This window comes from Gossypium raimondii, chromosome 7 (assembly GCF_025698545.1).
Source record: "Gossypium raimondii isolate GPD5lz chromosome 7, ASM2569854v1, whole genome shotgun sequence".
NCBI classification, from domain to species: domain Eukaryota; kingdom Viridiplantae; phylum Streptophyta; class Magnoliopsida; order Malvales; family Malvaceae; genus Gossypium; species Gossypium raimondii.
The window spans coordinates 41303902-41331580 of NC_068571.1; the positions used below are offsets into that span (position 1 = coordinate 41303902).

Consider the following 27679-nt stretch of genomic DNA (forward strand, 5'->3'; position numbering starts at 1 on the left):
TTGTAATATAATTGTATAACTAAATCCATATAATAAACTTTTGAAGTTCAAAACATGAATGAAAAAGTGAAATGAAACTCGCTCAAATACTTGAGATTTTTTTTTTACAAAATTTAAAAGATTTCGCTTATTTTTGCATAATACCTCCTGCAATTAAAACCATAGTATTTCCAATCTCAACCAATTCAACCAATTCATTTCACATTCTCAATTCCTATTCTAATTACCTTCTAATCAACTTAATCAACATAACATCAATTTAAATTTAACAATGTAATAAATTAAATAAAGATCGATAAACTTCTTTCATTATAATTCATAAACTTATACTACTAACATTTTTAATCATTCATACTAAAACATAATAACCTTTATACACAACCTATGTACATGCCACATTATCAAAATAAAATATACATCACCAAAAGTATGCTGAAGTCGGGTCTGGTTTTGGATGCTGGATCAGTACTTGACCTCTACAACCTGCGCACGGAAACAACCGTACGCTGAGTATGCATATACTCAGTGGTATCACTATAATTCAAATTTATAACATTAATCGATAATTTATATACATTCAATTTGTATCTACAATTATTCATTAATTATCTCATACTTTAAATCAAGTAGATCATTAATAACAATAAGCAATAATTCAAATCTTGTATAAAATTGTATTCAAATTAACTCATACACTATTTCTTAATACAATTTATACCATTAATCTTTTAATAAACATTTAATACATTAAATCAACTTGTTTCAACAATAACAATGATAATAATAGCTATCTTTCAATTCGATTCGCTCATTTATAATCAATTTACACTTATGATCTTTTAACACTCAATTTGTACATTAAATCCATAAATAAGTTTTAATAACTTGTATTAAAATTTCATATTATTTCACTATTTCAAGTCATTTTATTTTCACTTCTCATTTCTCAACAATAGCTATTTCAATTTGGTTTTCTTTACTTTAATTTTACATCATCTCATACTATCAAAACCATTTCATGAACTATATCATTATCTATTTCTTGAACCGCTAGTTCATACATTTTATTTCCATATGTCAATTTAATATCTCATTTTGATTCATATTCAAGATCATTCAATAAAATTTATATTATCAAAATTATCCATTTACCCTATTAACTTGACTCGGACTTTGGCGGATACACGGATTCCAACCAAACACACCAAGAACATTAATCAAGAATTGATAATGTTGTTCGACACACAAAGTGCCGAATCGGTAATCTGATAAGAATAAGAAGTAATGATTCGACACACAAAGTATCGAATCAGTAACAGTAACAATATTCAACACACAAAGTGCTGAATCTCATAAAGAATGTGAATAAGAATGTGAGTCGCACATACGCGTTCGATCGAGAAGCGGCAAATACCCCGTACTTTTCCATATTCTATGGCATGCCAACTATATCCGACTAGCCCGACTAGTTTATAGGGTATTTAATTCACTTTTCAGTACAATTTTCGTCTTAGTTCAGTATCAATTATAAATTCCTTATTTCAATCATTTTCACAGTATTATAGTAATTTATTACTTCAGTAATTTTATAATTCAATGCATTATACATAACAATATTCAGTATTTTCATAATTCACTCAGTACTCAAAACAATATCTAGTATTCCCTAATTCAGTTCAGTATCAGTCTCACATATCAATTTCCACTTTCTCAATCCAATTCCAATAAAATCCATATCAATCACCAATTCATTCTAATTTCATTCAGTTCAATATCGATTTAATCTCAATAATTATATTCACTAGAAATCTACTCCATTCAAAGAAATATTATCATACCAAATTTCTTACTTTATTTATTTACCATACATTCTAATTAAAACACAATAATTAATAATAATTAGATTTGAATTATGATAATACTAACCGAAATTTCTCTCGAGTCACTCCTTGTTCACCTTCTCCTTTCCTTTCTCGGACAATAACTCTTGCACGACATTAGCTACGTAATTAAACAATTAAAAATCATTAATACACAATTATATTAAAATATTTCCTTTTGTACCTAAACTTTACCCAAATTCTAATTTAATCCCTTATCAATATTAATTTTATTATCGCATTCTAACTCCATATTCTCTCTTAATTCTTACTACAAACTCAATTTAGCTCTTCAATTTCACCATAAATCCCTAATTTCGGGATTCTTTCAATTTAGTCCCTACTTTTCAAAACTTACACTTTATTTTACAATTAAATCCTTTACTAACTTCTAACTTGAAATTCAATCAATTTAACCCCCTAACACTTCAATTTATTCAACATGAACATCATCTAATAATCTACTAACTTTCAAAATATCAACATAGATCAAGTAGTATTTATCTCTAGGATTCCAAAAACATCAAAACTAAGAGAAAATGGATTAAATTGACTTACCAAATGAGCTTAGAACCTTAAAACCTCAATTTTCTCTTTTCTTTCTTTCCTTCTTTCCTTCTCTGTTTCGTCCATGCTATTATGTTTCTATTCTCTTTTCTATCTTTTATTTCATTAGTTTAATATAATAACAATAAAATAATAATATAAAATTATTTACTTAAATAATAAGTAAATGTGTAATAATTACTAATATATGTATTTTATTTTTCCACATGTCATCATATACACCATACATTTGTCAACAATTTTGTTTATTTAAAATATAATAATATAATATAATTTACAATATAATATAATAATATAATATAATTTACAATAAAATAATAATATACTTAAAAAAATCTCAGATTTTATCATGCATATGTCGCCTCATTTATGGGACTTGGCATATTTACCTATTTAGTCCTTTTAACTTTTCTTTAATCTATAATTAAACTTTTACCCTTGTTGCAATTTAGTCCTTTTAATCAATTAGCCATCGAACATTAAAATTTCTTAACGAAACTTTAATACTACCTAATGACACTCGTAATTATTTATAAAAATATTTACGGCTCAGTTTATAATATCGAGGTCTCGATACCTCGTTTTTGACCCAATTTCCCGAATAATTTCTTTTAAATCACAAAATTCGCTAATTCAAAAATATTTCTAAAATCACGCTGAACTTATAATTATTAATTAATAAAATTTTCTAACATTTTCATCAGATTTAGTGATCTCAAATCACTATTCTGACACTATTGAAAATTGGGCTGTTACAACTCTTCCCCCCTTAAAAAAAATTTCGTCCTCGAAATTTCTCACTTGATACAAGCTATTAAGTCAAATCTTTCTTCCACCTTTTCAATCAAAGTCCATAAAATTAATCATAATTCATATCACTTCCGAACTCATGTCAGAACTCATTTTAGAACTTGATACTATGCCTGAACTTAACCGAATAGCTCTGATGTTTTCCTGCCATCACTTTTTCACTAATAGTATAACGACTGAGAAATTTCCAGTAATCGTCTATCAAAAAATAACAGAGAAACCCGAATTATGAAACTCTGACTGATATTTTTGACGTGGTTGCATCTGTAACTTTCAACAGATATCTATTTCCCTTTCCTTGGAAAGTGTCCAACAATATCATTTTATACCAATGTGATAACTTCAACAATCGAAACAATTTCAACCCATAATAATATTTTCCCCGATTAGAGCTGACCTGATAGATATATTTCTGTGTCAAGTCTTCTAGAATCTGAAGTTCTCATTCTGACTGTCCGTCTATTTACCAATGAATACACAAAATTTATTCCAAAACTTGAGAATAAACTCAAATGCATAACAACCAGTTGCCTACGGATTATCCTTCATCCTTTATCGCAGCAGAGCCATCTCTTGCAATCTATGAACCTGAACCATCTTATCTAATACCTTCGAACAAAGACCTTGAAAACCCATCCAGCTAGAAGATAGTAAATAATTTAAACCCATTGTAAAGACCCAAAATGTACTGATTCCATCACTGATTATAACTCAATTAACTTTTCAATGAATAACCTACTCTGATTAGAACAACTGAGTCGATTTTATCCATCAGATAATAACATTTCAGAATAATCCATTCTTCTTGTTGTCAAAACAATCCAGATATACCATATATCATAATCCTCCCGGAATATTAACCGAAAATTACCACAAACAGCATTAAATCAAACAAATTATAACATCCCATTATTGAGTTGTTGACCATAATTCAAGATTACCTGAGAAGTGAAAACCAAAATACAAGTTTGAGTTCAATCTTCCTCTATATACTCTTTTGCTGATGTCAACCCTTGTCACGAGAACTAGAAAGAGATTATATATAATAAAGCTAATTCAATTATTATCATCGAAGCTTTGAACTATACCGAAGCCACAACCATTAGATAGATTAAAAAAATATAGTGCTATAATAGAACCGACGTTCCAATCGTATAGATAGAACAATATCTTAACATCAATAGTGCACTTCAAAATAGATGAAGAAAATCAAAAGTAGTCCCAATAACAACCAGTGCAGTAATACAACTTCTATAATCTGGGATCCATATCACTGAGCTTCCACGATCAAACCAAGATTTATAACAGTAATAAATATAATTACCTCTGGCCAATGAATAACTTCTATAAATGAACCATGTTCAATAAATAAGATTAGACCATAAGAATGATAAGAAAATCGAGATAATAAAATCCAAGATGTGAAGCTATACTGAATTTTCGAGAAGAAAAACCACATTGAATGATAAAGAAATCGATGATATCCTAGAGAAAATCCAAAAGAAGAATATCGCTCGTACGCACTAGAAATAGTTGTGATAAAGACAATATAAATTCCATATATGTAATTTGGAGCTTCAACCAGTAGAAATAGAAAATCGTTTCATATGAGTCTTATCATCAAATCTTCTATCGAACATAATAGATTAGAAAACCAAAGAAAGATAGAGCAATACCCATCATGAATTAACCAGCCTTTCAATATGATAAGAATCATATCTGAAAATAAATAGTTGCATATACCTCTGAGGATAAAAGAACATATAGAATACCCATATAGAATACCCAGAAGAGATCGCTGTAACATACCCGACTATAACAGTTGCATTCAGATATCTCTGCAATTTCCAACACTATCCCACTAATTACTAAAGTCATCAATAATCTCACATTATCCCAATCAGTAAAGAAGTCAATTCAGAAGAAATTTTTGATTAACCTGCTCTTTAAATTTTATACCTGAATAAGTCGATTCCTTGTGAATAACTTCTTCCTTAATAGCGACATTGCGTATCCCAAATAATCTTTAAAAAAAATCTGATATCTTTTCTAGAACTCTCTTTACTTGCTATCCCGTCCTCAACTCTAACTGCATTATTATTCCTTCAATTATTGAACTCTTCAATTTCACACTTGTAAACTTAATGAATATAATTCTTGTAAATTCCATTGTACAGTTGAGGGGGGTGAAGGTTGTAAAGCCTCAAAATTTGACTCTCTTATATATACACAAGTATAACATAACATTTATCATTATCATAATCATTCAACATTTTCAACTATAAAACATAAACAAATATATTAGCATCCAAATCCCGACTCAATTCGACTCAATTATGGCATGTACCTCTAAACTCAATTTCAAGCTCGATTTAGTCCGAGAATAGGCTAAACCTGATAGCTCTGATACCACTAAATTGTAACACCCCCTAACCCCAAACCGTCGCCAGAACAGGGTTACGAGGCATTACCAGACATATCAAACAGTTTACGAATAATTCATAATAAAATAACAATTGTAATATAATTGTATAACTAAATCCATATAATAAACTTTTGAAGTTCAAAACATGAATGAAAAAGTGAAATGAAACTCGTTCAAATACTCCGAGATTTTTTTTTTTTACAAAATTTCGCAAAGATTCCTACTTATTTTTGCATAATACCTCCTGCAATTAAAACCATAGTATTTCCAATCTCAACCAATTCAACCAATTCATTTCACATTCTCAATTCATATTCTAATTACCTTCTAATCAACTTAATCAACATAACATCAATTCAAATTTAACAACGTAATAAATTAAATAAAGATCGATAAACTTCTTTCATTATAATTCATAAACTTATACTACTAACATTTTTAATCATTCATACTAAAACATAATAACCTTTATACACATCCTATGTACATGCCACATTACCAAAATAAAATATACATCACCAAAAGTATGCTGAAGTCGGGTCTGGTTTTGGATGCTGGATCAAGATTGACCTCACAACTCACAAGACGGAAACAACTGCATTTGAGTATGCATATACTCAAGTGGTATCACTATAATTCAAATTTATAACATTAATCGATAATTTATATACATTCAATTTGTATCTACAATTATTCATTAATTATCTCATACTTTAAATCAAGTAGATCATTAATAACAATAAGCAATAATTCAAATCTTGTATAAAATTGTATTCAAATTAACTCATACACTATTTCTTAATACAATTTATACCATTAATCTTTTAATAAACATTTAATACATTAAATCAACTTGTTTCAACAATAACAATGATAATAATAGCTATCTTTCAATTCGATTCGTTCATTTATAATCAATTTACACTTATGATCTTTTAACACTCAATTTGTACATTAAATCCATAAATAAGTTTTAATAACTTGTATTAAAATTTCATATTATTTCACTATTTCAAGTCATTTTATTTTCACTTCTCATTTCTCAACAATAGCTATTTCAATTTGGTTTTCTTTACTTTAATTTTACATCATCTCATACTATCAAAACCATTTCATGAACTATATCATTATCTATTTCTTGAACCGCTAGTTCATACATTTTATTTCCATATGTCAATTTAATATCTCATTTTGATTCATATTCAAGATCATTCAATAAAATTTATATTATCAAAATTATCCATTTACCCCTATTAACTTGACTCGGACTTTGGCGGATACACGGATTCCAACCAAACACACCAGTAACATTAATCAGTAACGGTAACAGTGTTCGACACACAAAGTGCCGAATCGGTAACTGATAAGAATAAGAATAAAGATTCGACACACAAAGTATCGAATCAGTAACAGTAACAATATTCAACACACAAAGTGCTGAATCTGTAACAAAGAATCTGATAAGATGTAGAGAGTCACACACGTGCGTTCGATCAAGAAGCCGGCAAATACCCTGCTTTTCCATATTCTATGGCATGCCAACTATATCCGACTAGCCCGACTAGTTTATAGGGTATTTAATTCACTTTTCAGTACAATTTTCGTCTTAGTTCAGTATCAATTATAAATTCCTTATTTCAATCATTTTCACAAGATTATAGTAATTTATTACTTCAAGAATTTTATAATTCAATGCATTATACATAACAATATTCAGATTTTCATAATTCACTCAAGACTCAAAACAATATCTAGTATTCCCTAATTCAGATTCAAGATCGGTCTCACATATCAATTTCCACTTTCTCAATCCAATTCCAATAAAATCCATATCAATCACCAATTCATTCTAATTTCATTCAGTTCAATATCGAGACTTAATCTCAATAATTATATTCACTAGAAATCTACTCCATTCAAAGAAATATTATCATACCAAATTTCTTACTTTATTTATTTACCATACATTCTAATTAAAACACAATAATTAATAATAATTAGATTTGAATTATGATAATACTAACCGAAATTTCTCTCGAGTCACTCCTTGTTCACCTTCTCCTTTCCTTTCTCGGACAATAACTCTTGCACGACATTAGCTACGTAATTAAACAATTAAAAATCATTAATACACAATTATATTAAAATATTTCCTTTTGTACCTAAACTTTACCCAAATTCTAATTTAATCCCTTATCAATATTAATTTTATTATCGCATTCTAACTCCATATTCTCTCTTAATTCTTACTACAAACTCAATTTAGCTCTTCAATTTCACCATAAATCCCTAATTTCGGGATTCTTTCAATTTAGTCCCTACTTTTCAAAACTTACACTTTATTTTACAATTAAATCCTTTACTAACTTCTAACTTGAAATTCAATCAATTTAACCCCTAACACTTCAATTTATTCAACATGAACATCATCTAATAATCTACTAACTTTCAAAATATCAACATAGATCAAGTAGTATTTATCTCTAGGATTCCAAAACATCAAAACTAAGAGAAAATGGATTAAATTGACTTACCAAATGAGCTTAGAACCTTAAAACCTCAATTTTCTCTTTTCTTTCTTTCCTTCTTTCCTTCTCTGTTTCGTCCATGCTATTATGTTTCTATTCTCTTTCTATCTTTTATTTCATTAGTTTAATATAATAACAATAAAATAATAATATAAAATTATTTACTTAAATAATAAGTAAATGTGTAATAATTACTAATATATGTATTTTATTTTTCCACATGTCATCATATACACCATACATTTGTCAACAATTTTGTTTATTTAAAATATAATAATATAATATAATTTACAATATAATATAATAATATAATATAATTTACAATAAAATAATAATATACTTAAAAAAAATCTCAGATTTTATCATGCATATGCCGCCTCATTTATGGGACTTGGCATATTTACCTATTTAGTCCTTTTAACTTTTCTTTAATCTATAATTAAACTTTTACCCTTGTTGCAATTTAGTCCTTTTTAATCAATTAGCCATCGGAACATTAAAATTTCTTAACGAAACTTTAATACTACCCTAATGACACTCCGTAATTATTTATAAAAATATTTACGGCTCAGTTTATAATATCGAGGTATCGATACCTCGTTTTTGACCCAATTTCCCGAATAATTTCTTTTAAATCACAAAATTCGCTAATTCAAAAATATTTCTAAAATCACGCTGAACTTATAATTATTAATTAATAAATTTTTCTAACATTTTCATCAGATTTAGTGATCTCAAATCACTATTCTGACACTACTGAAAATTGGGCTGTTACAGGTTCCTTCTTTTTATTTTGTCTAGTTACTATGCTGAGAGTTTGTGAATGTTAGTATTGTCTGACGTAAATCCTTTGTGGCATCAGGGCTTTTTCTATTGGGAATTATGTATCAGATATTTTAAGATAACCTCTTTGGGCCCTTTCATTATCGAGCTTTGCATGTATGGCATAACAATAGGTCCCCCAAAGTTAGAAGCAGGTTATAAAGTAACATGGTGAGGAGTTAGACGATGATCATCTTCAAAAAGAGTGTTTGTAGGTGAAACTTAGGCTTTTATTTTTCATATATAGGAGTTAAAAAAAATTATTTTGCAAAGTATATTGGTTTTCAATTATTTAGCAAAGTAGTCGACATTGAATAGAAAATTTGGAAAGTTGATACCTGGATGGTCCGACTTGAAAGTTGGCACCCTCAAGATCAAACTTCAATGAAAAGAGTTGAAGGAAGCAAAAACAACTTGAAAGTCATATCCTACACCATCTTCCTCTTTGTGCAATGGACATTTGAAATGCTCAAATCCAAAATGGAGTAATATCATAGATAACCCCTACAAGTTTATCAAATTTTCAATATAGTCTATCCACTTTAAAATTTATCAAAATTTTGATATGGCCACTCACTTAAAAATTATATTTTAGAATAGTATTTTTTCTAACTTAAAATATTAAAAAATTAAATTAAAAATTATTATAAGAATTTTAAAAATAAAATATTGAAATACAATTACTTTTAAAATATGAAATTAATTATAGTTACAATTTTAAAATGAAACTTATATGTTACTTTTAAACTTACAAAGTAGTTTTAATATTTGGTACTTTTACTAATAATAAAGATTACAAAATTATAATTTTTATAATTAATAATTTTAATTTTATAATTTTTAAGTGGAGGACCATATCAAAATTTTGATAAATTTTAAAGTGGATAAATTATATTGAAAATTTGATTAACTTTCAAGGACCACCTATGATATTACTCCATTTTGGATTTGAGCTTTCAATTATTCCATTACAAAAGGAGGAAGATAGATTCTGTACGATATGACTTTTGATATGCCACAATTTGTTGTAGCAAATTAGGCCAAATTCTATACTTAACGAGCTGGTCTTATAGCAAATTAATATGGTTTTTATTAAGTCTTCCTTCTTAGGATATAGTGAATAAAATGAACATTTTTATATATTTTATGACCTTTTAGGCCAATCTGGGTCTAAGGGAATACTAACATGTTGATTAAGTGTGCATGACATCATTCGAGGGCAAATAGATAGTGGATTGCTCCCGACGTTGCAACACAGAGTTGAGATGTAGCAACACAGCATGCAGAATACCCAAGGAGCAGTTTGCTGAGAATGTTGTGACACAAGTGAGCTGGTGTCACGACACAACCCTGAAGACACCAAGAATAAATAAAATTGCCTTCGATGTCGTGACACAGACTTGAGGGTGTCGCGACATAGCTGCGGCGAAGCCAATTTAATTAGCAATGGTGTTTTCATCTACACAACCTAAATTAACATGCTTAACCATCCTTACTTGACCTAATTAGGTCATAATACATGTAATCTATAAATACTTGTTCAGAACAACACATTAGGGGGATGGATTCTTAGGTTTTTATTTCGTTCTTAGTTTTTGCTTAGTTTACGTTATGTTATTGTAATCAAAAGATCATATTCTGAAGTGAGACTTTCGCGAGTGGAGATTGTTTTAGAGCCACACTTTCATCGATAAATCCATAAGTATCTCTTTCCTTTACTCTATTTTTTATATCTTTTTCTTTAACATTATTAATTGAATGTTTTTGTAACTATTATAATCAATTTATGATTTATACACTAAGATAGAGTTTAATTTGTGTAACTATTGAATGTTTGTGTAACTATTAGTCAATGTTTGTGTAACTATTGAAAGATAGAGTTTAATTTGGATCGGTTGGATCTGGTTGAGTGTAATTAAACACTAAGATTGACGACCCTAGGAAGTCATCTAGGTAAGAATGAACCTGAAATCGATATTGCTTATTAAGTATCACTCAGTAGATTAGTGGTTAGGGAAGGAAGAACTTAAACCCTTGGCTTAACCTAAAATTGATATTGCCTATCTGTAAAAACCTTACCTTACCCTAGTCCAAACTGTCATCTAGAGGTGAGTAGTTCTTATTGACTAGTTAGGCTAGTAGAAGGCTGAGAAGCCCTGCTAGATTAATTAGTAACCAACTATTTAGAACCCTACATCAATAATTAATCAGGTAAAACTGTTGGATCAAGGCGAAAAGAACTCGCATAGTTGAAACAAGGGAAGGGAGAAGCCGATGCATGAATTTAGGAAAATATTTAGGTTTAATTCATTTTATTTGGTTATTATTATCATCTTGCTTCCAGATTAACACTACTAATTCGTGACTCGAGTAGATTACTAGTTATTTTCGGTAATTGGCTTAATAATAGTTTTCCTCAAACTACAATCCCTTAGGTACGATCCTTGGAATACTTACTAAGTGTTTTGTTGTAAACAAATTATATAACAACCTAACTCGCATACTTCCAGGCATCGCCTTAATTCATATATTAAGTTGTAGTATTCTCACTTTCGATGTTGGTACGTCAAGAGGCGGTCAACATTCAAGCCGTTCTTGCTTGCTCCAGTTTTTTTCATTGAAGTCAGATCTTGTGGGTGTCGACTTTGAAGTTGGACCCTTAAGGTACTGACTTTGCAATTTTCCTTTTCACCATTGACTACTTTGCTAAAAAATTAAACAAACAATACATTTTGCAAAAATATTTTTTAACTCGTATATATGAAAAAAGAAGTCATGAAACTCATGCTAATAGAAATCAGGTTGCCCATGAAAAAGTGAGATTCTGTAATCAAGTGTACACATTTTAGTGAGCTTGATATGGCTAGACATCAGGAAAAATATTTGACTTCCCTAAGGGAATTACTAGGCCAGGCTTCAATCAATGTTTTAGTGACAAATGAGAGGCATCGAAGTTGGCACTTTGATCACTCTTTGATGCTTAAGTCAATGTTTTGCTTCAAAGAGAATGAATAAAGGTCGAAAGTGATGAATAGTAAATCCTTTAAGGTCTTTTTATGCTTACCTTGCCCTTACCTCTCACATAACTTTCTTAGCATTAGAGCCCAAGCTCTATTGGGATTGGTTCCTACTTTTAGTTTCCCCCAGTTACTATGTGTGAGAATCTAAGCATGTCAAACTTGTTTGATGTTGATCATTTATTACGACAGGCCTTTTGTCTCCTGGTTGTTTTGGCAGTCTTAGGGACTAATAGTACTATGTCCTTTAGAAACAAACTCTTTCATTCCTTTAGGATTAAACCATATAAGGTGATTCAAATGGAAGAAGAAGATCTTAAACTACTTGATGGTGATGTTTATAGTGAAATGATTGATGGGAGTCCATCCATCAAGTTCTTGGAGTAGGTTCATTCCTCAATGCCTTAGAGTATGGCTAACATCTTGATTGTAAAGCTTCTTAGTCAAATGTTAGGATTCAATACTTTGTCTAAGAGGGTCCATGCTTTATGGAAACCCTCCCAAATGGTCTAACTTATACATCTGAAGAATGACTACTACATGGTCAAATTTCAATCCTAAGATAATTATACAAAAGTGTTGATAGAGGGTCTTTAGGTCACTTATGGCTAATATTTGTGTAGCTATAAGCACCTTCTTTTAGGACCAACTAACCTTACTCGTAGATGGTGACAACATGGATTCATCTACCGAGATTGTCTAAGGTGCTTTATTGTAACAGCCCATTTTTAGTGAAGTCGAAACAGTGGTTTCGGGACCACAAATCCGATTCAGAAAGAAAAAAAATATTTTAATAGTATTGCATGGTCTACATTATGAAAGGAATGACGTATGAACATTTCGTTACAAAAAAATTTTACCGATTACATGTTTAATTATAAAAAGGACCAAATTGCATAAAATGCAAAAGTTAAGTTCTAGTAGCTTTAGGTATTAAATAGCAATGGAATTCAAAACTTGAGGTCCTTATATGGCAATTAGACCATTAAATGGAGTTAGTAGATAAGTATGATGACTCATCCATGGAAATTTAAGCAAAGAAAAGGACTAAATTGGAAATTGAAATAATTAAAGATGATAATAATCTAATATCATCTTATTTCATCATCTTCCCCAATTTACTTTTATGGAAACCCTAGCTAAGAGAAACTAACTCAAGCAAGCTTAATTGGGTAAGCATTCTTGTCTCATTTTTAGTAATTTTTACATTTTCGAGATCGTAATAATCCAATCTATGTATTTTGGGGATCAATTTGCAAAGTTATTAAAGTATTAAAATTTTTCCATGGATGAATATGCTGAAATTTTAAAATTTATGGTAGAAAATGGAAGGTTGTTGATAAACAAACAACTTTTGTAAAGGAAATTTTCATGAAATTGCGATTTATGGACTAAATTGTAAAGATTTAAAATTCATGGAAAATTTCTAAATTTTATGAAATAAATGGTCTGTAAATGTTATATGAAAATTTTAGTTAGGCTTGGAATAAGGATTAACTTGCATGAATTTCATTTTTCGAGCCTAGGGATGAAATTAGAATTTATCAAAAGTATAGGGGCAAAATGGTACTTTTGCCTAAGATGTGAATTGAATTGAATTGAATTGAATATGAAATGTGTTAAATTGATGTTAAATTTATTTATATAGATTCGAAAAGATCAAATAAGGAGTTAGATCGAGGAAAATATGAAGTGTCGGATTAGTAGATTTCGTATACGAGCAAGTCTCGAGGTAAGTTCGTGTAACTAATTTGTATATATTTATATGTTTGAAATGAATGTTGTGTATATGTGAATTGTATAAATGCTATGAAAATATGAAATTGATCACATGTTCGATTATACCCGATAAATAATGAGTCTCGTTTGAATAAATGAAATTCGATGGATACATGATTTCTCGTATTAGTTGTGGTCCTGCATATGTTGCGAACACACCATAGCTCGAAAGAGCATTCTGTTATAAGCCCTCTTGAGCTTCCTGTTATATGGTTCCTACAAGCATCTCGATCGGTATTGATCCTGCATGTGTTGCGGATATACCGCAACTCTTTGTGAGCGTCCTGTTATATGATCGGTATTGATTCTGTATATATTGCGGACATGCCACAACTCTTTATGAGCGTCCCGATATAGGCTCTTTGTGAGCTTTCTGATATGTCTCGCTTGAACTTCCTGATATATGTCTATCCGGAGCTTCCTGATAATAGCTCTTCGGAGTTACTAGTTAAGCTCACATGAGCTTTCTGTTTCAAACTCTTATGACTTTCTTGTTATAGCCCAAATAAGCTTCCCGTTACATGGCTTACATGAGCATCCTGTTATATGGCTCGAGAGAGTGCTTTCTGATTATGTACTCTAATGAGTACTCTGGATATGAATTGAGGGATTTATAGTTTTACACAGTTCGAGTGTACTACCGGTGTATCCATCGATATTTCAAATAAATTCAACAGGCAAAATTCTGACATGGCTAAACTGAACTTGAGATGACTTGCCATGGAAATGTAAAAGTTATATGGAAATATGATATGAAAAGTATATGTATATGGAAGATATTACATGATGAGCTCATTCATGTTCTTGGTATTTATATGAATTACTCGACTAACATGATTAGTGAAGTTGTGTGTTTTAGGCTTTTAGCCAAACTGTTTGGATGCCATTTATATGTTTATTTCAATGAAATGAATGGTAAGTTAAATTTCCCGTTATGCGAACTTACTAAGCATTAAATGCTTACTTTGTTTTATTTCCTCTGTTTTATAGTACTTGGAAGCTCGTAAAGGTTGGAAGCAGATCGGAGCAAGATTACACTATCTTTCAGCTTATTTTGGTATACTTAGTGAAATTACTTTTGGTATAATGGCATGTATAAGCTAAGGTCAAATGATGAAATGTTTTGGTTTCAATTAGCCATTGGAATGGCTAATGATGGCATAATTTGAAGTATATAAGTATGAAACTATGTATGGTTTGGTATATGCACTAGGTATAAATATGCTTGAATGAGTATTGGGTCACTTTGGTAAGTTGAATGTTTGAATAAATGTCATGATATATCATGTATAAGACCTAGATTTTGGCTTGGTTTGAGTGTTATGAATTGACTTGTGAATGTGTTAAAATGTTGATGTGACACACGACCTTGCACATGAGCGTGTGTTTCGGTTGTGTATCCCCTGCATCTTAAAAATTGAGAAATAGAATGCTTCGAATTCACACGGGCAGAGACACGGGCTTGTGTCTCAAGCGTGTGACTAGCACACGGGCGTGTGACTTGGCCGTGTGAATCCTGCACCTTAATTATGCAAGCCAGTATGCTCACACGGCCTAGCACACGGGCGTGTGGCTTGACCATGTGACCAACTCAGTATACCCTGTAAATTGGACACGGCCTAGGACATAGGTGTGTCACTACTCACACGGCCTAGACACACGGGAGTGTGTGCCCTGCACCTAAGAAATTTTTTGAAATTTTGCAAAAAATTCTCTGAGTTTCTGATTTAGTCCCGACTTGTTTCTATCGTATAATTTGGGCCTCGAGGGTCTATTTGAGGGGCAATATGATTGAATATGTTTAATTTCATATATGAATAGTAATTGATAAGAATTAACTATATATGTTTTGAAAATCTCGGTAATACTCCGTAACCCTGTTCCGGCGATGGATACGGGTTAGGGGTGTTACATTTATAGTAAAAGTTTGAGTATCGGTCTAACTATTGGAACAATATTTCATATTCACTACTAGATGGACAATGGCATGGGATGCAAACATATCAAATCCATCATTCATCAACAAAGTTCTACATAACATTTGCATACTTTAACTCATCATATAGCATAAACATATAACAAGCTAAGTTACCACATTCTTTTATTTATTTTTATTGACAAGTTCATTTAAGATTTTGCTTCCATTTGCCGATCAACGACATGCATCCGAATATATGGATGTCCATCTAGTTCCCAAAAATGAATAAATGAAGCATAACGAATAAAATGCATATAACGAATCTTCAGTGCATGTAAAACATGGCTTAGCCAACCTATACACCAAGAGTGCACAAAGTACCATATACTCAAGCGCACAAAGCTAACTCGCAACATAATCTTTCAAGAGCTCTATATATATCATATGGCACGTCAACTATACCCAAACCCTTTCCCAAATTGTTTAATAGGGTTGTTTTAATATTAGAACATAGGTTTCCAGCATAATAACTTCACCAACATAGCAATTAGGAGTATAACAATAGCACTTTACTTCATATAACACATTAAGCATCCAATCACATCTCGCTACGTTAAGCAATGAAAAACATAATGACACAAGCAATCATCTTACCATTATCAATCAATTTAGCAACCTAAGTTAACACATAAGCCCTAAGAAATTAAATTAGACAAACGTATACAATGTATTATAAATATAGAGAGCACAAACCAAACCCGATCACTCTTTAATCACTTTAGCTTTCCTCTTGACCTTCGAACTCTCAACCACTTCTTTTGCTTGACAAACACAACCAAATTAATAAAAACAAGTTAGAATAATAGGAATTAACTAGCAAAAATTCTAAAACAACAAAGATTGATGCAATCGATGAAGCAAAAATGAACTATGCTTTTCTAAAAACTTTATCCAATATAATCTCGCCTAACCTAATTTCTATTAATTTAATAGTAACTTACAACTTAAAACACTTATTCTCTCACCTAAATCCAACAAGAAAACTCAAAATATAATCTCTCCCCTCTAAGCTTGAGATTAACGTGAAAGTGAAAAAATGAGAAAGAAAATGATGAAATCTTTATTTTAAAGATTGAAGTGTTCTTGATTGATGAAAAATTCAATTGAAAACATATTTACCTCATTTGAATTAATGAAATTTAATCGAAGTTTAGAGAAAATTGAAGAGAGAATCCTTTCAACCTTTTTTTTTCTCAAGTGTGCGTGAAATGAGAATGAAAGTAATCGTTTCCCTCTTTTACTTTCAACTAATGGGCATTTTTTTTCTAGAATACCCTTGGGTTAAGAAACACATAAGACCCTCTCTTAATTCTAATTATAAAACCCTCTCTTAAGATATTTAGCCACCTAATTTTAACTTTCTTACAAAAGTGTCCATACATCAAATTACTAACTCTTAATTACTAACTAATTCAATGCTAATTACTAGTGGAAATTCATTTATTCATGATTATAAAAATAATCTGATATCCATTTTTGAAAAATCTCTCTATTTAAATTCTTAGAACAACGCAAAATTTCTAATTTTTTTGGCACTTTACGAATTTTTCAACATAAAAAATTTTATAGGCATTACAATTTTCACCTCCTTTTAAGAAAATTGTGTCCTCAAATTTTACTTGAAAATAGTTGTGGATGTTGTTGTCACTTGATCTCCTTTGGTTCTCAAGTAGTCTCTTCTTCATAAGCCAAATGTGGTTGCACTTCTATAGATTTAACGGGAAAAACATGAGAAGGGTCCGATCTATACCTCTGAAGCATCCACACATGAAAAATATTATGAATACAATCTAACTCAAGTGGTAATGCGAATCGATAAACTATAGGACCATCTCTCTTGAAAGAAGTACTAAGATTCCTCTTCATGTTAGAAAATTTTGGTTTAGAAAACGATTTTGGTGCACAACGAAAAATTAATTTTTTTATAAAATTAAGTCATTGTGTTAATTATATCAATAAACTCTTTACCAAATTAGTACCAATGTTTTAGGCTAGGAGGACTTAGTCATTTCCCGACTTTCTACCAACACGATCTTCTCAGTTATTCTTGAACCCTTAGTTTGCTTAAAGTATGGACTTTAAATTTACAAACCGATAATACAATGAAAACGTATTGGTTTGTTTACTAATAAGGAAAATAATTTCAACGAACTTCCTCTGGGTTATCAAGAAGGTAATGAGAGATTGCATTCTAGATGCTTCGTTGGTAGTGTTAACTAATTTATTATAGAATACCAAAATTATCTTTGAACCGATAATCAAATCTATAAATCAAAACTGGGATTTTATTTTTGATTAAATTCTCATTATATTGATAATCTTAAATTTTATTTTGCGATTTTTTTAAATAGTTTTAATTTTAATTTTGTTTTAATTTCAAAACTCCCTTTATTTTTATTGTGTACGTTGAATTTGACCCGACTCATTGCGTTATACAAAATTTATATATTTTAGTAAAAAATTATTTTTGTTGGTTATGAGCACTTTGGTTACATGGGATGACATATATAGTTCCTGTAAATCTTTTAAGCCTAAGGACAGGAACCCAGAATTCAAGATTAAATGCAAATATGCAAGTTCTCATTGATTAGATATATTCAGTTGCTATTGCATATTTCACATGTTGAGACTGTTAGAGAAAGAGAGATACATAAGAGCCAATCAATCTCATTGACTTGCAACAGAAGAAGGGTAAACCACAAATTGAGTCACATATAATTTAAATTGCGTTTTGATCACTAACCTGTTATCCTCCATTAAAGATGTGACGGCATGTAGCAATAAAATTACCGTTTAATGCATACGTGGAATCCATGTAATAACAGTAACATCAACTCTTTGATGTAAACCTAGACCAGCAAGAATTTTAATCAAGTCAGTATATTACAAAAAGAAAACTACAAAGCATTTTTATCCTATTTGAGCAATATATATATATATATATATATGAATGAATGACAGCACCATAAACAATGCTTCGTATCTAATACTAACCATCTAACTCAACCAGAAGTTGATTCATGACCCTATTAGAAATTGGAGGTCCAAACATCAGCACCCCTGTGGGAGGCCAAGTACCAATCCTCTTAAATGCATCCTGGTGTTTTTGAGGCCATTCCATTAACCGAGTTTTCACTTTCCCAATTAACTTTTGTAAACCTCAGGTATGATCTGGACGTAGAGAAAATACATAGTAAATAAATCAACTTGCAACTCTAAGAAATTCCAGCTTCATTCCTTTTTGGTTAAAATATTTGTAAATCATGTTGGAAGCATAAAATTGTGTTATTTGGTGTTGTCATAACAACAGTAGGGATATCTTAATTAAATTAAAACTGAAATAGATTTTACCCTGAATACATCAGTTTGTGTTAAACATCATAAACAATACATAGTACTCGAGATGGATATCACGTGAATGTAGGAAGAGTTACCATTAAAAAGAATTTATCAAGGTAGTGAAATCTAATATCACAGATACAAAATCTACTATCTTACCAATCTCAAGTTCCCTGTCAAATCTTCCAGGTCGTCTAAGTGTTATCAGGCCAATGAAATCAGTTAGGTTGCATCTACGCATTGCAACATGCCTAATCTTCACTGTAATCACTATTTTATTTACATGGATAACAAAAAAACTTTCACAGAAAAGAATAGTTAGAAGTAGTTAAATCCTGCTATTAATCCCTATAGTCATGGACTTTAGTTAAATGTGGCTACTGACTTGAAGGCCACCCAAACTAATATAAATAGGCCCTAGTTCTAATCCACGAGGCAGTGGAGCAATTGTATAATAGCTCTTTCATTTATTTCGGGTATGGGTTTAAAATAGTACTTGTAATTTTCATTGTTTTGTTATAGTGAAATTTCTTGTCATCTTTACTCATGGAGGTAGGTTTTAAAGTCGAACCACATAAACCTTTGTGTCTCTTTATTTATTCCTTTTTCGCACTTTTTATTTTATTTTATGATTTGTCCTATTTATTTCCGATAAATTTATTTTTAGTAGTGTATTAACGTACTTAACCCAATCCACCCACTACACTAAAAAATAATCTACTACATCAAGTTCATTAGTTACCCATATCCTTCCAGAAGTAAGGAACTTTTGTTTAATTGTAAAGCATCTACAGTTGGTATAACAGTAGAGGAAGCATCCACTTCCTTCAACTTGGAAATGTTGTTTGTGTACCAGATCCTTTCGTTTCTAATTTTCATTAAAAAAAGAGTAGAAGATAGTATATAAAGAGAGTTAGACTAGCATAAGATTGTCTTTCCAACCTTACAACTGCGTGGGACAAGTTTGCGCTAAGCCATTTTATTTATCTAAAATTTTCATTCTGGTCGAGCTAATCCGGATTTAGGTTGAGCTTAAATAAGATAATAATACATTTTATTAATGCACATATTCAATTCGACTCAAAATATGGATTTATTATATTAATCAAGTCTGACTCTAATTAAAATATTGATTTACGTGCCTCACTCAGCTCGCCTATATTTTTTTTTATAATGTGAATTTTGAATCTGGAGTGCTTATCTATACTTATATGATGCAACTTATTGAATTAGTGTTATAAGTTAACTCGAAACCAACTCAGTTAGAAAAATTATTGAAAAACTCTTTTAACTAAATGATTAATATTAATAAAATGGTATTTTATTCTTTCACTATTTTTATATGTATGTTTAAATAAAACAAATAAAAATACAATCACTACACCAAAACAGGCTTTTAGCGGCGTTTTTAGCGGCGTTTGGATAAAAAACGCCGTTAAAGATCGATCATTAGCGGCGCTGTCAGGAAAACGCCGCTGGAAATAAGAATTAGCGGCGTTTTCCAGAAAGCGCCGCAAAAAACCTAAGCCCAACGACGCCGTTTACCGAGCTTTCGGGGATTTTGTGGCGTTTATAAGAAAGCGCCGCTAATTCTCAGGGCTTTAGCGGCGTTTTTGAGAAAGCGCCGCAAAAAAAACTAAGCCCAACGACGCCGTTTTCTGAGCTTTCGTGGGTTTAGCGGCGTTTTTAAGGAAGCGCCGCTAATGCTCAGGGCTTTAACAGCGTTTTGGAGAAAGCGCCGCAAAAAAACCTAAGCTCTACGACGTCGTTTTTTGAGCTTTTCGAGTGTTTAGTGGCGTTTTTAAGAAAGCGCCTCTAATGCTCAGGGCTTTAGCGGCGTTTTTGAGAAAGCGCCGCTAATGCTCATGGCTTTAGAGGCGTTTTTGGGAAAGCGCCGCAAAAAAACCTAAGCCCAACGACGCTGTTTCCTTAGCTTTCAGGGAATTAGTGGCGTTTTTCAGAAAGCGCCGCTAATGCTCAGGGATTTAGCGGCGTTTTTGGGAAAGCGCCGCAAGAAAAACTAAGCCAAACGGCGCCGTTTTCTGTGCTTTCGGGGATTTAGCGGTGTTTTTATGAAAGCGCCGCTAATGCTTAGGGATTTAAAATGATTTAAAATATTTGTTAAAAATGGAAAAATTAAAATAGTATTATTTAAAATATTTTTAAAGTTTTTTGGATACATTATTGATTTTTTAGTTTATATATTAAATAATTTCTTATATAATCGTAAAAGAGATAGTATTAATTTTAAAATATTGAATTAATTATCACTATAGTATATGGTTTAGAGTTTAAGGAGTAGGCCGGGGTATGGATTTAGGGTTTGGGATTTAAGGTTTAGGGGTTAGGTGGTATGCTTTAGGGGTTAGGGAGATTTAAGGGTTAGGGGATTTAGGGGTTAGGGATTTAGGGGTTAGGGTTTTAACGATTAGGTTAGAGTTTATGTTTAGATTAATTAGTTTTATTAATTTTTATATTAAATATGTTCTTATATATTTCTAAAATAGATAATAATAAATTTAATTTATTGAAATTATGAGTATATAGTTTATATTATTTAAGAGATATATAATAGATAGATGATCACTTTATGCATGTAGATTGAAACATGTATCAAATACTTTTAAATAAATTTTTTTGGATGGTATTTTAAGGAGTAGGGGGTATGGATTTAGGGTTTGGGTTTTGTGGTTTAGGGGTTATGTTTTAGGGGTTAGGGGGATTTAGGGGTTAGGGTTATGTTTCAGGGGTTAGGGGGATTTAAGGGTTATGGGTTTAGGGTTAGGGGGATTTATGGGTTATTAAATTTTATATTAAATATGTTCTTATGTATTTGTAAAATAGATAATAATAAATTTAATATATTGAAATTATGAGTATAGTATATTATTTAAGAGATATATAATAGATAGATGATCACTTTATGCATATAGTTTGATTGGTTAATTTAGGGTTTAAGGTTTATAATTTGTTTTCTTATTAAAATATACGATATTTATTTTGAAAGTATTTAGTTTTTTATAAAAATCTAATTTATAAAAATAGTAATAATAAATGTTTTATAAAATCCTTAACTAATATTTTTAGCAGATAAAATAAAGGATTTTAGCATAACAAAACGACGTCGTTTTGTTCAAAATGAAATATTTTTGTATGCTTTTTATAAAAACGCTATTATTACTACCTTTTCCGGCGCCGAAAAAAACGCCACAAAAATCATTTCATTTTGAACAAAACGACGTGCTTTGTTATGCTAAAATCCTTTATTTTATCTACTAAAATTATTAGTTTGGCGTTTTCAGAAAACGCCTCTATTGCTTATTTTTTTGGCGCTTTTCATAAAACGCCATAAAAAATCATTTCATTTTGAACAAAACGACGTCGTTTTGTTATGCTAAAAATCCTTTATTTTATCTACTAAAAATTATTAGTTTGCGGCGTTTTTCGTAAAAACGCCACAAAAAATTATTTCATTTTGAACAAAACGACGTCGTTTTGTTATGCTAAAAATCCTTTATTTTATCTATTAAAAATTATTAGTTTGCGGCGTTTTTCGTAAAAATGCCACAAAAAATCATTTCATTTTGAACAAAACGACGTCGTTTTGTTATGCTAAAAATCCTTTATTTTATCTGCTAGAAATTATTAGTTTGCGGTGTTTTTCGTAAAAACGCCGCTATTGCTTACCTTTTGCGGCGTTTTTCATAAAAACGCCACAAAAAATCATTTCATTTTGAACAAAACGACGTCATTTTGTTATGCTAAAAATCCTTTTTTTATCTACTAAAAATTATTAGTTTGCGGCGTTTTTCATAAAAACGCCACAAATACTTTATAAAAATTCGCGCCGTATTTTCCCCAAATTTTCGAAATCCCTAATTTTCCCCCTCAAACCCCTAACGTTTCGTTCCATTTTTCCTCTTTATTTTCTAATTTTGGGTGTTATTTATTCTATATAGATAACGTTTTTTTTTCTCTTATATTTTAGCTAGAAATCGACGATGCCAGAAGAAGCTAGAAATCGACGATGACCAGAAACTGTAAGTTTCCTTGCTTATCTCTTTATATATTATATGCTTATCTTCCAATTTTCTTTAGCTTTATTTTTTAAATGTTTTATTCTAAAATAATCAGCATTTGTAGCCAATTTTTACTTACTGTAGTATAAACTAATATCAAGCACTTTGCTTGACGAATGCAATTTTATTCATCGCAATGGGGGTTTTTGATTTGTTGTTTTTTCGTCAAATCTTTGTAAGAATCCGGTTGATGGGTTCTCGGCCGGATTGGTTGATGAAAACAATATCTTTGAATGGAGTGTTACAATTATCGGACCACCTGATACTCTTTAGTAAGTCCTCCCCGCCTTTTTTTTGTTTGGTAAAGTTTCTTTCTTTCTTTTGTTATTATCATTGAAATTAGTTGTTCTTGTGCTTTTGGAATTTGTTTAGTCACAAAAGCTTGTAGCTTATGTTCCTTGTTACGTGTCTTGCCTTCCTGTTGCTTGTTATCCTCAAGTAATCTTGACATTGAATTGAGTTATTGAAGGTAACTCCCTTGTATGTTTGATGCTCATGAGTTCTGCAAATGTGCACTGCAGATGTCTTACTGCTGGTTGGCTATGTTGCAACTATCAATCCCTTTTAATTTTCCTGTTAATTTTTTGCTTTTCACTGGCCATCTTCATGGTAGTTAGTTACTGCTGCTGGTCTCATTACTGATGGTAAAAAGTTGGGTTTTGGTATCTTATTTGAATTATTTGTAGAATTTGAATCATAAAAACATTGTCAAGTATCTTGGATCATTGAAGACAACAACTCACCTGTATATAATTCTTGAGTTAGATACCTTACATTGTGACTGTAGTGTACTTTGAGCTGTTTGAAACTTGTACTTATTGCTTTACATGTTTGAAGGTATGTGGAGAATGGTTCACTTGCAAACATTATCAAGCCAAATAAATTTGGGCCTTTTTCTGAATCATTGGTGGCTGTTTATATTGCCCAGGTTTGTTTCTACTGCAATTTATTGCTTCATTTCCCTATTAAAGTATCATTTCGATATGCTAATTACTTGTTGAACAGGTTTTGGAAGGTTTGGTTTATCTACATGAATAGGGTGTTATCCATCGGGATATCAAGGGTGCAAATATTTTGACAACTAAAGAGGTAACCTACCAACTAGTTCTCTTTTTTCTTATTTCTTGTCCATCAGGAGTTCTATTACTATTTCTGGATCAGCTTTTTTTAGTGATTTTCTTGCTGTAAATTTGATTGTGGCGGCAGAGATCTGATAGAGAACAACACCATTTGACCTCCTCATTTTTGGGGCACTTGGACCAACTGTTGTTGTTTTGAATACAGTTGGTCTTTGAAACAAATTGTTGTTGTTTACCATATATAATTTACTTGCTGCATGGATGGATGAAATTTGGGTAGTATTTGCCTTTCTTGACTTTCTATAAATGATTTTTCCTTTTGCTAAAGACCTCCATCTATAATGTGTGACCTACAGTTTCTTGTTGTTCTGGTTTAATGGATAATTGTTTGTTCCTCAAAATAAGATTGATGTGGTTTATTTTAAATTTTTTATACATTAATTTTTTGTACATATAAAGTAGGTTGAATATCTAGACTTTATTTTAAATTTTTTGTACATATTAATATTATTAAAAAAGTTTTCACCTACACATATTACATATTTTATTTTGTTCATATTGCATATGTTATTTAATGTTGTGGCTCATTGGACTGTTTTGTGTTCTTCCTGGCAGTTTTTATTCGGGGTAGCTCATGTTATGAAGAAACCACTACTCATGCAAGCTTGTGAATTAGCATTTGCCGAATGTGATGTTACAAATGGAATGCAAGCCCCGTGGTTGGTGGAGATAGGTATCTGCAAGGCTTAGCACTTCTTCAAGTGGAGTGTTATTTAATGTTGCATTCCAAGGTCGTTTATCTTAGTCGGAACTTGAATTTGGTGTTATTGAAACAGGGTTTTGTAGCTACCTTGTGTATTAGCTTCTTTAACCATGATTGTTAATTTAGATTGTTCGTTTATTTAAACATAATATTTTAATTCTAAATTTAAATTCATTAATTTTTATATTTAGCTTTAAAGTTAAAATTTTAATAGAAAATTTAATTTAATTAATATTTTTTATCCTTAAAAGTATATAGTTTAAAGTTTAAATTTCAAAAATAAAACATAATATAATATTTATAATAGAAATAAATATTATTTAATTAAAATATTATTTTAAAAGTCATGTTTTTAGTGGCGTTTGTGAAAAAGCGCCGCTAAAGTACGTGATCTATAGCTACGTTTTTATTTAATCGCCGCTAAAGAACATGTTCTTTAGCGGCGTTTTTATTCAAGCGCCGCTAAAGAACATGACTTTTAGTGGCGTTTAATTTTAAAGCGTCGCAAAAGAACATGTCCTTTAGCGGCGTTTGGTTTTCAAGCGCTGCTAAAGAACATGACCTTTAGAGGCGTTTTTTTCCAAGCGCCGCTAAAGAACATGACCTTTAGCGGCGTTTTTATCTGTAAACGCTGCAAACGTTAGCGACGTTGTCATTAGTGGCTTTTTTGGCTGCGCTTGGGGAAGCGCCGCAAACATATTTAGTGGCGCTAAAAAGCGCCGCTAAAGGCCTAAAAAAGCGCCGCTAAAAACCTGTTCTGGTGTAGTGAATGTTTAAGATTTAAACACGGTTTACATTGAAGTCTAGAGAAAAATTGAGTTCAAGAGTCGATTATGCATATGGAAGGTTATAGCATCCCTACAACACCCAAAATTGATATCTCGTTAATTATGAATTGTTTGTAAAATTTGAACATTATAATTTCTAAAACTCGATATATAAATATAATCCCCTAGAAAATATAAAATATGGATTAATTTTATTAATTGAGTAAATTAATTTTAAATAGTGAAAATTTTCAAAACACTTCACTCAGATTGAAAAGCGACAATTCCATTAGTAGTGTCTCAACAAAGTTAATAAATTTTAATTTTTTTTTAATTTTAAAAGTTAAAAAAGATAAAAAGAATAAATAAATAGTTAAAATAACTTTTTCGACCCAAAAAAGTTATTATGCCATCTTTTTATTCCTTCATTGGCCGTACAAGGCTCCGTAGTTGTTGTTCGGCTTTGGATATTGTTATGGGTGAAGGGCCCCGGCTGTGTGTCCACTGTGATGGGGGGTCTCCCGCAAAGAGATTAAAAATGATAGAGCGGTTGTCGCTAAAATTTTGCCATTATCGTCTGCTTGATTTTTTCAATTTCACCCAATTTTTCTTATTGCAAGTTAATCTTTCAATTTTTATCAAATAAATCAAATTTGAATGGGAAAGCATGTGACCATAACGATATTCACCGATGTGTCATGTTACATGTATTTAATTGCTCACATAATACTATTTTATCTTATATTTTATATTAATAAATATTTTAGATTTTAAAAAACAAATAAAAGTTTATTTTTTTTAAAACAAAAACTTAAAGATTATTTAGAAAAGTATAGTCGATTTTACTGTGATCCCACCACGTCAATTGGCAAGTTCATTATGTTGTAAAACTGTTGTTGATATTGTGGTTTCACAATATGTTGACACATGGCAGCAATCCAGACCATTATTTTAATGGCTTAATTGCAAATTTTGCCATTAATATTTGCCTCTCTTTTTTCAATTTAGTTCTCTCATTGTGTGTGTTCTATTGCACCTTTACTCTTTCAATTTTTATCAAATAGATCAAATTTAGATAGCAAAGCTGACGTAGTTGTTAATTAACTAACGATCTACGGTAGTCATTGATATGGTGTGACACATGCACTTAATTGCTAACGACCACTTAAGCTTTTCCATCGAAATCTGATTAAATTGATAAAAATTGAAAGATTAAGGATGCAATACAAAAAAAAAAAAAACTTTAAGGGTAAAATTTGCATTTAAGCCAAGTAAAACACAAGAAAAGAAAAAGGAACGTGGTGTAAAATATTTGTGAATTTATCTGATAAATTCGAAGTGAAAATGATGTAGAAGAGTATGAGCATTAAAATGGGCTATTGGGTGAGTCAAAGGTCAAGTAAAGGCGTTGGTTCTCGAAGCAATTTACATAAATTCAGAATTGCATCTGGCTTTGGTGACAAAAGAATGCCAGCAACACAATTCGCAGTAATGATTCAAAGACATGGCACCTATAATTATTAAATGTATGGTGCACGTGCAGTGGTGGCAGATTCTCATTTGTCTTGGACCCCAATTTGTTGTAATTTTAATAAAACCCCATGTGAAGGAGCATATTGGCCTTGTTTTGGACTATACCATGCCTGCTTGCCCTCCATGTGAATTAAATGTATATTTTACTTTTTTAAGCTTAAAAAAGTTGAGCCTTTAATTTCACTTATATGCTTCCTTCGATGTGAAGTATTTGCTTTTAATCGTAACATAAAAGTTGATAAATAAATGGATCATCCTCTCTGCTTTTGTTAACCAAAGATAGCTAATTAATAATGTTGCCATCCTTTTAAGT

At 30.8% G+C, this 27679-nt stretch overlaps 1 long non-coding RNA gene across 4 annotated transcripts; it reads left to right on the forward strand.

Moving 5' to 3' along the window:
* The first annotated feature begins 23116 nt into the window (after positions 1-23116).
* Positions 23117-25250, forward strand: LOC128042591 (uncharacterized). Of its 4 annotated transcripts, XR_008198046.1 has the most exons (6): positions 23117-23185; positions 23405-23496; positions 23911-23984; positions 24062-24152; positions 24230-24313; positions 24919-25250. It is a non-coding gene; the product is annotated as an uncharacterized LOC128042591 (long non-coding RNA). The 4 variants fall into 4 exon arrangements; XR_008198045.1 differs by lacking the exon at positions 23911-23984; XR_008198043.1 differs by lacking the exon at positions 23117-23185 and having other exon boundaries at positions 23253-23496.
* Positions 25251-27679: the final 2429 nt, after the last annotated feature.